Genomic DNA, 12,910 nt, shown 5'->3' on the forward strand with positions numbered 1-12,910 from the left:
ACTCTCTCGGCAATGGTGTTTCTGCTCCAGACTCACAATTTAAAAAGAGTTGCCCTTTTTCTGGGCCAAAACTTCGTCACAAACTTTAATCATAGCAGTTTTGGATGAAATCCCCCTCGTAAATGCCGGGCTGATTTAGCCGATCGCTTCTCCAAAAATAAAAACTGGCCTTGACAGCAGCCTGAGCCTTAGTGATTTGGCTTGTTTTGAACAGAGCCTGTCGAGATTTGAGCCTCGTTTTTTAATTCCTCTGCCTTTGTAGCCTTTGTTCGATGTCCATATTCTTTTTTGGTCCGCGTTGATTACGTTTCATAGATGTCGTCTCGAAGATTATACTCTTCAGTACCGCCACACTTTCTCCACACAAGAAAGACACACAGGTTTTAGCCAGCTACGCTCCGTGACATATACATCCGGACTCCCACCTTTTTGAAACCCCGGTTTCTCAGTGTCCACCGTTCCGTTTTTGCCATTTTGATGGGTATCTGAAAGTAATTTTACTGTGATGCATGACGAACTGCAATTGCCAATAACATATTGAAATGAAGCAGCCTACTGCTCGGTGCTCACCGTTTGCATTGTGGGAAATTAGTAGATTGCGTGCGTGTAAAAGATCTGCGGGCTGCCGCTTGCTGCGGGTCTGCGGGGGTCTATAATAAATCAACAGATCATCCGCAGGGCCGTAAAAAAACCTTCTCGCGGGGCCGGATGTGGCCCGCAGGGCCTTGACTCTGACATATGTGGTATAAAGCGAGTTTAGTAAGAATGTTCTGGTCTGTATAAAGAGTTAGTTTAATGAGTTCTGTATAAAGAGTTAGATAATAAAGGTCTGGTCTGTATAAAAGAGTAAGTTAGAATGGTCTGGTCTTGTATAAAGAGTTAGCTAGAATGGTCTGGATCTGTATAAAGAGTTAGTATAAATGGTCTGGATCTGTATTAAAGAGTTAGTTTATCATGTCGTAGTATAAAAGAGTTAGTAGGTAATGGTCTGTTATAAAGAGTTAGTAGATGGTCTGTATAAAGAGTTAGTATTAGAAATGCGTCTGGTCGATAAAGAGTAGTAGAATGGTCTGGTCTGTTAAAGCAGTTTCGTAGAATGTCTGATCTTGGAAGAGTTAGTATAATGCGTCTGGTCTGCCATTTAAAGAGTTAGTTTAATGGTCTGGTCTGCATAAGAGTTAAGTATAATGGGATCTTGCGTCTGTATAAAGATTAGTATAAATGGCTCCATAAAGAGTTAGTGATAATCGTCTGTCTGCGAATAAAGAGATTAGTTTAAATGTCTGGATCTGTATGAAAGAGTTAGTAAGAAATGGGTCTGGTCTGTATAAAGAAGTTATTATAATGGTCTGGTCTGCATAAAGGTTCAGTTTAATTGGTCTGTCATGTATAAAGAGTAGTAGAGAGGTCGGTCTGTATAAAAAGTCAGTAGAATGAGTCATGGCTGCCAAAAAGAGTAGTTAATTGGTCTGGACTGTATAAAGATTTAGTGTAATGGTCTGGTCTGTATAAAGGAGTTAGTAATAATGGGTTCTGGTTCTGTATAGAAGAGTGAGTATAATTGGTCGGTATAAAAGTTAGATTACAATGTCTGGTCTGCATTAAAAGAGTTAGTAGAATGCTCTGGTCTGCCATAAAAGAGTTAGTAGAGATGCCTGGTCTGCATAAAAAGAGTTAGTAGAATGCTCTGAGTCTGGTAAAAAGATTATATAAATGGTCGGTCTGCATAAAAGAGTTAGTTAATGGTCTGGCTCGCAGAAAGAGTTGAGATATAATGGTCTGTCTTATTAAAAGAGTTGAAGTATTAATGGTCTGCATAAGAGTTAGTATAATGGTCTGTCTGCATAAAGAGTTAGTTTAATGGTCTGGCGTATAAAGAGGTTAGTAGAATGAGGTCTGTCTGTATAAGAGAGTAGTAGAGATGCGTCTGGTCTGCATAAAGAGTTAGTAGAAATGGTCTGGTCTGTATAAAGGAGTTAACGTAGAAGGTCTGGTCTGCGCATAAAGAGTTAGTAGGAATGGGTTCTGTCTGTATAAAGAGTTTAGTATTAATGGCCTGGTGCTGCATAAAGAGTTAGGTTAAATGGTCTGTCTGCATAAAAGAAGTATATTTTAATGGGTCTGTTCTGTATAAAGAGTTATTTTAAATGGTCTGGTCTGGTTATAAAGAGTTAGTAGAATGGTCTGGTATGAAAGAGTTAGTTTAATGGTCTGTCTTATGAAGAGTTAGTTAATGTCTGCATAAAGAGCTTAAGTTATAATGGTCTGGTCTGTATGAAGAGTAGTAAATAAATGGTCTGCCATAAAGAGTTATAGAATGGTCTGGTCTGCGAAAGAGGTTAGGGAGAAATGTCTAGGTCTGCATTAACAGAGTTAGATATAATGGTCTGTATAAAGATTAGTATAAAATGGGTCTGCTATAAAGAGTTTAGCTTTAAAGGTCTGGTCTGTATAAAGAGGTTATTTATAGTCTGTATAAAGAAGTTAGTCTTAATAGTCTGTATAAATAGTTCATTTAATGGTCGTGTATAAAGAGTTAGTTTAATGGTCTGTATAAAGAGTTAGTTTAGATGGTCTGTGATAAAGAGTTAGTTAATGGGGTCTGTATAAAAGCGAGTATAGTTTAATGGTCTGTATAAAGAGATTAGTTTTAATGGTCTGGGTCCTGGTATAAAGAGTAGGTATATGTCTGCTATAAAAGAGTTAGTTTAATGGGTACTGGTAAAGAGTTGTTTTAGATGGTCTGTATTAAAGAGTTAGTTTTAATGGTCTGGTCTGCCATAGAAGATTAGTATAATCGGTCTGTATAAAGAGTTAGTTTAATGGTCTCGTCTGCATAAAGAGTTATTAATTCTGGTCTATATAAAGAAGGAGAATGGATATAATGGTCTGGTCTGTATAAAGATTAGATATAATGGTCTGTATAAAGAGTTAGTAGAAGGGGTCTGGTCTGTATAAAGGAGTTAGTATAATGGTCCTCTAAAAGAGTTAGTTAAATGGTCTGTCTGCATAAAAGTTAGTATAAACTGGTCTGGTCATGTATAAAGAGTTCAGATACTTAATGTCTGTATAAAGAGTTAGCTTTAATCGTCTGGGCTGTATAAAGAGTTAGTAGACATGGTCTGGTCTGTATAAAGAGTTAGTTTAATGCGTCTGTATAAAGAGTTAGTATAAAGCGTCCTGCGTCTTATAAAGAGTTAGTAGACCATGAGTCTGGTCTGTATAAAGAGTTAGTAGAATGGTCTGTCTGTATAAAGTTAGATAGAATGTCTGGTCTGTATAAAGAGATTAGCTTTAATGGTCTGTATAAAGATTAGTGTAAATGCTCTGTATAAGGAGTTTAGTAGAATGGTCTGTATAAAAGTTAGTTTAATGGTCTGGGCTTATATCTAGAGTTAGTTAGATATGTCTGTCTGTATAAAGAGTTATTAGAATGGGTCTAGCGTCTGTGATAAGAGTTCGTAGAATGGTCTGGTGCTGTGTAAAGAGTTCAGTATAATGGTCTGAGTTGCATAAAGAGTAGTTTAATGGTCTGCGTCTGCATAAAAGAGCATTAGTACTTACATGGTCTGGTCTGTATAAAATTAGTATAAATGGTCTGCAATAAAGAGTTAGATAATGGTCTGGTCTGCATAAAGAGTTAGTTTTAATGTCTGATCTGTACTAAGATCTAGTAGAATGGCGTCTGGGCTGTATAAAAAGTTAGTAATAATGGTCTGTCATGCATAAAGAAGTTGTTTAATGCTGGTCTGCTAAAAAGACGTTTAGTTTAAATGGTCTGCGTCTGTTATAAAAGTTTAGTATAATGGTCTATATAAATACGTTAGTAGGAATGTCTGCGTCTGTGTTAAAGAGTTCGTAGATGGTCGGCATAAAGAGTAGTTTAATGGTCTAGCTCTGTATTGAAGCAGTTAGTATTAATGAGTCGGCCATAAAGAGTTTAGCTAGAATGGTCTGGTCTAGCAGAAAGAGGTTAGCTAGAAGAGGTCTGGCTGCATAAAGAGTTAGTTATAATGGTGCTGGTCTGCGACACAGAGTTAGTTAATCGGGTCTGGTCTGCATAAAGAGTTTAGTAGAATGGTACTGGTCTGTAAAAGATTACGATAGAAGTGTTCATGTCTGTATAAAAGAGTTAGTAGAATGGTCCTGAGTCTGTATAAAAGAGTTAAGGTATAATGCGTCTGTCCTGCATAAAGAGTTAGTGTATAATGGTCTGGTGCGGCATAAAGAGTTAGCTAATGGTCTCGGTTCATGACTAATAAGAGTATAGTTATAAATGAGTCCTGGTCTTATAAAGAGTTTAGTATAATGTCTGCATAAAAGATGAGAAATGGTCTTGGCTGCTGTATAAAGAGTTAAGTAGAATTGTCTGTCTGCCCATAAAGAGTTAGATTATAATTGGTCTGGTCTGTATAAAGACGTTAGTTTGAAATGGTCTGGCTCTGCTATAAAGAGTTAGTATCAATCGTGCTGGATCTGTATAAAGCAGTTCAGTATAATGTCTGTCTGCATAAAAAGAGTTAGTAGAATGCTCTGGTCTGCATAAAGGTTTAGTAGAATGCTCTTGGTCATAGCATAAAGAGATAGTATTAATCGGTCTGTTCTGCATAAAGAGTTAGTTCAACTGCGGGTCTGCATAAAGAGTTAGTTTAAGGGTCTGGCTCCTCGTTCCTGAGTCAACCCGCAACGGCAACAAACGACTTGCGGACCACGCCTTGGACGACATTCCCAGTCTGAGTGCCTCCACCCACTAAAAGAGTTCAGTACGCAAACTGCGGTACCTCCGAGGATCTGCCTGGACTAAACACGAGCATTAGCACCAGCTGATTAAACTGACGCGAGCATCAACCCCAGAAACTGACTGTAATCGCGGAGTTTCAACCTAATACCTATTCCGACCACTGCGGGCAGTACCGATCGCTGAAACGCATCGAGACAACTCATCCCTGGCGCGACCGCACTCAATCCCGGCGACCGGCTGGTGAGTACCCATCCTCCGCCGCCAGCGGCGTCCACACCGGCAGCGACAACGCTTGCCCCGCGCGACGCCCGGCGCCCCCCCCGCAACCACCTATCTGCCTACCACCCCACTGCGGCACTCACCGAGGTCACTAAACGACCCGTATAGACCCTAGAAGTGGTCATCCGGTGTTCCTGCACAGCCTAAAGCCAGCAACACCCCACGCCCCGCGGGCCAGTCCAACCCTGACAGAACCCCGGTCATATGAACCCCCAGCCCCATGGGTCATCCGAACCCCTCCCAACCCCCACCAGACCCGTTAAGACTATCACATGAGGATTGGATATGTAATAAAAACGACGTTAGATCAGAACTGGCTAGTGGTATGTAATAAGACCGACACCGCCCCGCCCAGCTTAAGTTCAAGACCCCACCTGAGTCATCGGTAACCTCCGACTCCGGATAAAGACCGCCCCCCCGGTACCGGACCCCTCCTCAGAATGACTGCACTCACATCACCCACACAGACCACGTGTACGTACGCGCCACAGGGCACATGGTCCCAATCGAGCGCATCCAAAAAGGCAGCTCCCTGAGGCCTCCACAGGCAATGGTCAGTACTGCATGGTATGATATAAAGACGTTAAGTAGACATGAGTACTCAACGAACTGTCTGTATAAAGAGTTGTAGAATCGTACATTTATTACACAGATAGTTTAATGGTCGTAGTATGAATATCAAAAGTCGTTAGTTTAATGGTCATGAGTAATGTATATAAAGAGGTTAGTTTAATGGTATGAATAGAGTTCAGTTAGAATGGTATGATATAAAAGTTAGTTAATGTATGTATGATGAAGAGTTAGTTCATAATGAGTATGAATAAAGACGTTAGTATTATGTATGGTATGATATGCAAAGAGTAGTCTATGGTATGAATAAAGATTAAGATAAAATGGTATGGTAGTGAATAAGAGTTAGTAGAATGGTATGGTATGAATAAAGATATAGTAATAATGTATTGTATAAAAATTAGTTATATGGTAATGTTATAAAAGTTAGATTTAAGGTATGGTATGTATAAAGAGTTAGTTTAAATAGTATGTATAAAAGAGTTAGTTTATGTAGGTATAAAGTTTCATTTAATTGTATGTATAAAGAAGTTATTTAATGGTATGATATAAAGAGTTAAGTTTAATGGAAAGATAAAGTTAGTAGGATAACACGTACGGCGCTCACTGGATGACTGAAACGAGTCACCGCTACTAGACTGGCTCCTGGCTCATGCATCCACTAAAGAGTCCTCAGTTGGAGCCACCCACGTGGCTACTCGCGGCTGCACCCGGCGTGCCGATCCACCAGGGTACGAACCGCGACACAATTGCCCAGTTACTACAGTCCGGGTGGACTGTAAGCCCCCCCACCAAGAGTTAGTTTAATGTGTATTAAACAGAGTCTCAGTCTTAATGGTCATGGTATAGAAGAGTATAGTTTAATGGTAATGGTATGTATAGACAGAGTTTCACGATATAATGGTAGTGTATACAAGAGTTAAGACTCTTTACACTCCGTTATGATATAAGAGCTTGAGTTTAATAGGCTACCTGGCATAAAGGAGTTAGTTTAATGGATAGTGGTAGAATTAAACCGAGACATTCAGTGTATGAATGGTATGTATATAAAGAGTTAGTTTAATGGTCTGGATAGTAGAATAACAGAACGTTAGTGTATAATGGTGAGACAACGAGACACAGAACCAAACAACCGGACACCAACCAGAAAAAGCGACACCCACCAGACAGCGAACAACACAGAAACCAACAAAACGCCTGGACCACAACCGGAGACAGCGGCACCGGACGAACGCGGAGACACACCAGACTGAACTCGGCGCAGACGGAACCAGAACGACGCTGTGAGCAACCAGACCAGGACGAACGCGGACCAGACCAGCACCATAGGAGCAAACGACCACCAAGCTTGACGACGCGGTTCACCCCATGCGAAGACACCGATAAACCAACCGAAACACACAACAGGCGACAACGCGACAACCAAAGCACGAGACACCAGACGAGGAGAAACACAGACGACCGGAACACCAACAGAAAGCAGAACAACAACGCACGAACGCGGGAGACAACCAACAGAGGAACGAAGCGAGACCACCCAGGAAAAAACCGAGCAACCTCCGGGAATGTTGTACTTGGCTGATTAATCCCGGGGGGTGAGAGATATGCTCCACGCTAATTCCTAGAAATGGAAAGGCTCTCCTGGGCTGGCGGTTTAACGACCAGCAGCTACACTTCCTTAGTGATAGAGTCCCACGACCTCCTCGAGGCAAAAACCCGGTATGGTAGTGAACCTGATACCTCTCTTAGTATCGAGGGCCGAAGACCACACCATGGTTCATATAAAGACCTCACACTTTCCACAACTGAGACATCTCCGGCATTGGTAGTGCCAGGGTACTATCAAACTTCTTGTGAGGTGACAGTCGCAGCCGACTGTTCCTAACCGTAACATCATTTATATAGCTGGACCATTTTATTCTTTGATTATAGCTGACAGAGCGTTGCTGGTTGATAGCGAGACCAGAGCCGAGGATGTCCCTCCTCTGTAGAAGGGTTGACACTATGATTCTTGAGTTGGGGAACGATTGCGGAGGCCTTCTCAATCACTCCCCGTAGTGAAGTCGCCACCCTCTCCTGCTGAGCACGCAGGTCGTTGCTTCCGGTATGTATGATTATGTGCTTGGCGACCCGAGATGGTTCTTTATCAAGCAGCTGCCATTGACTATCTACCCTTGTCTTGGGCACACCACCTTTCTCTTTTTGTGTCTAGGGAAAGTTTCTTCTCCTGAACATACTTCCCATTGAGTCCATTAACAGGACGATGTCAAGCCAGTGTTTTTCTCTGTGACTCGGGGGGCAAAGGGGGCTGCGTTGCTGGGTGTTGGAGCTGGGGTCCTGGTTGTGGGGTGCCCACTGTCAAGTGGAGGCTTTCTTGTGTGGGGATGAGGGAGGTGCAGCAGCCAGGGCTGGGGAAGTCTGGCTGGTTGAGCTGGGCTCCTCTGCTTGTGTGAGGCAGGTCATAGGTGGTGATCTATCTGCTCCTGCAGCCTGGTCCTCTCTCTCTTCTTCTCTCTCTGCAAGCTCCTCTCTTAGGTCATCGCGGTGCCTATGCTGCTTCGCTGCTTTTTTGAGCTCTCTGCCCGCTCCTTTGTTGGAGATCCAGCAGCCTCTACTCTTGAGTCCGTCTCTCTCTTGCTGAACCTCTTTCAAGCTGTGTGCAAGAGCTGCTGCCTGCTCTGTCCTCACCTTGGTTAGGAGCTCCTCTAAGGTGTGGTTGTCTGGTTGCTGTTTGCTCACGCTCTCCCTGAGCAGGACCACCTCCCCCTCCAGTTTGGTGAACTCATCCCTCATGGCAGCCATGGTGGTGAGGAGGCCTGAGCCTGCTCTGCACTGAGGGTCGCTCTCCTCCTGGGGCGTGTCCTCCACTATGGTGGAAAGAGAGGTGCTGGATGTGCCTTTTTGGGTGGGGAGGGTAGGGGTGAGGGTGGAGTTTGTTTTGTGGAGGCATGTCACTGGTGGTGTCCTTCTCTCTCTCCGCTCTCTCCTTAATGGTCTGAAAGTCTGTTTCCAAACAGCCTGATGTTACCTTGCACCATGACAGTCCCAGTCTTGTAGAGGGTTTGTTATCATGGTGCTGTCAGGGTCGTCTGTCTCTTTGATTTTCAGCTTCCACCCATTACAGATTCCCTCTTTCTTTATCATGGGTAGTGAGAGCAGACTGCTGAGCGCCATGCATTTGTGCTGGTCAGTGAGGAAGATGAGATTACTCACGTCACCGTTTTTGTAGAGGTCTGCAAAAAGGGTTTCTGGCCTCTTCTCTAGTAGTTTCTGTTTGAAAGCTTTCCTCATTGTGTCATTTTGACCTTTTTTGGTAGAGAATGATTCTGCGCTGAGGGGGGGAGTGGGGACATGGTGTCTGTGCGCTCTGCTACTACCGCTACTGCTGCGCTATTCTGCTGCCCCGTTGCCATGGCAACCGATTTGTTCGTCTGCTGTTCGCGCTACTTTCAAAAAACAGCAAATATAGTGAAAAATCCTCACACAAAAGACTGAAGATATGTTTACAGTTGTCCGTTGCTCCTTTTTGTTTTACTCACTCAGTTTTGTCAGTTTGATGTAGTTGTATTAACTGACCTTGCTAGGTTTGTTCTAGCTCGTTTCTTATGGCTAGCTTGTTAGTCTTGCTGGCTGGGTCTTTGTTGTGTGTAGCTAGCTAGCTAGACTCAAAACTTCTTAACTTGAGGCGCCAAGTTACTTTTTTTTCTATTCTGAATGTATAGAGATTGTTGTTCATCACTTCTTGTCTGGAAATCATTCTTCGATTAGAGTGTTTATCTCATTCTAAAACCAAAAAAAATCAAAATATCAAGCAGGAGCTCATGTTGAGCATGACTCTCTCTCTCTCTCTCTCCTCTCTCCATGTCTCTCTCTCTACTCTCTCCAGCTCTCTCTCTATTTCTCTCCCTCTCGTCTCCATGTCTCTCTCTCTACTTCTCTCCCTCTCCCTCTCCTCCATATCTCTCTCTACTCTCTCCCTCTCTCTCCATGTCTCTCTCTCACTTCCTCCCTCTCCCCCTCTCTCCATGTCCTCTCTCTCTACTTCTCCCCTCTCTCTCCATGTACTCTCTCTCTACTTCTCTCCCTCTCTCTCCCTGTCTGCTCTCTCCGATGTTCTCTCCCTCTCCTATCTCTCCATGTGTCTCTCTCTCTACTCTCTCCCTCCTCTCCATGTCTCTCTCTCATACTTCTCTCCCTCTCTCTCTCTCTTCAGTCTACTCTCTCTCTCCCTCTCTCTCCATGTCTCTCTCTCTACTTCCCTCCCCCCTCCATGCCATCTCCCCTCTCTATTCCTCTCCCTCTCTCCCTCCCTCTCTCTCTCCGTCTCTCTCTCCTCACTCTCATCTCTCTCTCACTTCTTTCCCTCTCTCTCCATGTCTCTCCTTACTTCTCTCCATCTCTCTCCATGTCTCTCTCTCTACTTCTTCTCCCTCTCCCTCTTTCTCCACTGTCTTCTCTCTCTCTCTACTCTCTCCCTCTCCCTCTTTCTCCTGTCTCTCTCTCTCCTCCCACTTCTCTCCCTCTCCCTCTCTTCTCTCATCGTCTCTCTCTCTCTCTAGTTCTCTCCCTCTCCCTCATCCTCCCATGTCTCTCTCTCTCACTTCTCCTTCCTCTCTCTCTCATGTCCTCTCTCTCTACTCTACTCTCTCTCTCCTCCATCGTCTCTCTCTCTACTTTCTTCTCTTCCCTCTCCCCTTCTCTCTATTCTTCTCTCGTCTCTCTACGTGCCTCTCACCTCTCGCATGTCTCTCTCTCTACTTCTCTCCCTCCATCTCTCCATGTCTCTTCTCTCTGCTACTTCTCTCCCTCTCTCTCCATGTCTCTCTCTCTACTTTCTCTCTACTCTCTCCATCTCTTCCATGTCTCTCTCTCTACTTCTCTCCCTCTCTCTCCATGTTCTCTCTCTATTCTTTCTCTCCCTCTCTCTCCATGTCTCTCTCTCTACTTCTCTCCTCTCCCTCTCTCTCCATGTCGCTCTCTTTCCATGTCTCTCTCTCTACTTCTCTCCCTCTCTCTCCATGTCTCTCTCTCTACTTCTCTCTCCATCAGCAGAGGGAAACAATGCCTCTGTTTGAATGCATCCTTTGTCCCTCTAAATGACTGGATAGGTAGAAGCTATGCGATGGAACCATGGCTAACACTATCTGATTGAGTTAGACAGAGAGACAGACAGGAATGATGGATGCCTGTTGAAAGGGTCCACACAAAACAGTGCCTATGGCTCTCCACCTCAGCTCAGCCCAGGCTCTTGTGCTGAACTATGCCATGGTTATTCCCCAATCTCCACTGTGAGAGCTGGAGAGCACTGATGCGGCACGAGTCTGTAATGACATGAACATTATCATACACAACCAGCCCAGGCTTCCCCTCTGCCACCACCGGAACGGTATGTCTGTGTGTGTGCCTGTGTGTGTGTGTGTGCACACGTGTGCAGTCTGTCAGTATGTCTGCCTGTCCACAGGGAAGAGACCCACACACTCACACAGGTGAAAACACCTACACACACATCTACCCTATACCTCTTAGGTGGTGCACTAGATCCCTTCTTTCTGTCTCGTTAGCAGCCTCTCACGACAACTCCAATCTCTCTCTCTGTTCCCTGACTTCTCTCCCACTCTCTCTCTCCAACTGTAAAACACAATAGCCAAATATCTGTAAAGTGACCACTCTACGGTCCCCAGCACACTGCTCCTCTACCGTGCTGCACTTACAATGTCCAAGCTCTCTAAAGTGACTGTCAGTTTAAACAGTCTGACAAACACTGACAATAGCCTCCTACTCTCCAGCTTCTATATTGCCTGTGGCAGTGCTTGACTTGTGCAGGAGCTCACTGGAGCTGAGGACCGGCACCGCCAAAGGTCTACTGCTTGAGCTCCTGTATCTCTTATAGAATATTAGCTCAAACGTATTGTGGAGCTCCTGCACCTAAATATAAACAATACCGGAACCCAAAATAAGTACTGGAATCTATTTCTGTCAAAGTCAAGTACTGGTCTGTGGACTAAAACAGATTGAAGGCTCCTAAATCAGTTATGGAGAAAGGAACAGAACATATCATGTGTGGAAGGGTGATGCTAATGAAAACCTTAGATGTCCACTTGTGGTGTGTATGTGTGTGTGTGTGTGTGTGTGTGTGTGTGTGTGTGTGTGTGTGTGTGTGTGTGTGTGTGTGCGTGAGAGCGAGAGCAAAAGTTACAGGAGACCTCATTGGCAAGTTATAGCCTGTCATAAGACTCGTGCTTTAAATCAAATCAAAACTTATTAGTCGAGTACAAGATTAGCAGATGTTAAAGCAGGTGAAGTGAAATGCTTGTGTTTCTAGCTCTCGGCAGCTGCAGTTAAATGGCACAATACTGATACACAAATAATCCCAAGAGAAAAGTTTAAGCAAAAAGAACAAGAGCAAGAAATTAAGAAATATCAGAACACGCAATGTCAGAGTCCGGAAATAGATATGCAAGAGATTATTCTACTGAGGTTATTAGTGTGTGTGTGTGTGTGTGTCTGTGGCGTGCTGGAGCTCAGCTACATATAGGCCAAAGTACCATAAACCCACATAAGCTGTTTCTTAACTGAACTCTCTATGCCAAAACTTTATTTCAACTCTCTCTTATTCTTCTTTGCTCTCAGTCTTCCTTTTTCTCTTCTCGCATGCCGCTTACTCTGATTTGAAGTTGAGTTTCAGGGTTTTGGGGGCAGAGTAAATATTTCATGTATAAGGCTGTTGAAGCTCTGGTCTGAAAGCAGCTAGAGAGAAGCTTCAGAAGACTGACCGGCCATGGTGCAACCGCGTGTTCCTGACAATCTCTTCTCGTCTCTTCTCTCTCTCTGCTCTCTGCTCTCTCTCTCTCGCTCTCTCCTCCTCCTACTTCCTACTCTCGTCTCTCTCTCTTCTCTCTCCTGCTCCGTCTCTTCTCTCCTCTCTCTCTTCTCTCTCTCTCTCTCTCTCTCTCTCTCTCTCTTCTCTCTCTCTCTCTCTGCTCTCGTCTCTCCCCTCCTCCCATCCTCGCTCGGTTCTTATGCGCTCCAGTTCTACTTTCCGCATTTCCACCTCTCCTCATCGGCGCGCAGTGTGCCTCCTCTCTCCTCGCCTTGTCTCCATCTTTCTCCTGATCCGACCAATCTGTCACTGGAGTATCCATGTTTCGTCAGTCTCTAATCTCTCTCATACATCTCAGGAGCTGTCTCTCTGTCAGATTTCGAGGACATGTCTCATTCTTGCTCTCTCTGTCTCTCTCTCTCTCTCTCTGCTCATCTCCTCTGCTTCTCTCTGCTTCTATCTCGTTCTCTCTCTCTGCTTCGGTTCTCTCTCGTCTGTCT

The 12,910-nt window shown here is 44.2% G+C and overlaps 1 pseudogene; it reads right to left on the reverse strand.

Annotated features, from left to right (window-relative positions):
• The window catches only part of LOC111977964 (RNA binding protein fox-1 homolog 3-like), a 736,610-nt pseudogene that overhangs the window by 57,828 nt on the left and 665,872 nt on the right, over positions 1 to 12,910 (reverse strand).

This window comes from Salvelinus sp. IW2-2015, linkage group LG18 (genome assembly GCF_002910315.2).
Source record: "Salvelinus sp. IW2-2015 linkage group LG18, ASM291031v2, whole genome shotgun sequence".
NCBI lineage: Eukaryota > Metazoa > Chordata > Actinopteri > Salmoniformes > Salmonidae > Salvelinus > Salvelinus sp. IW2-2015.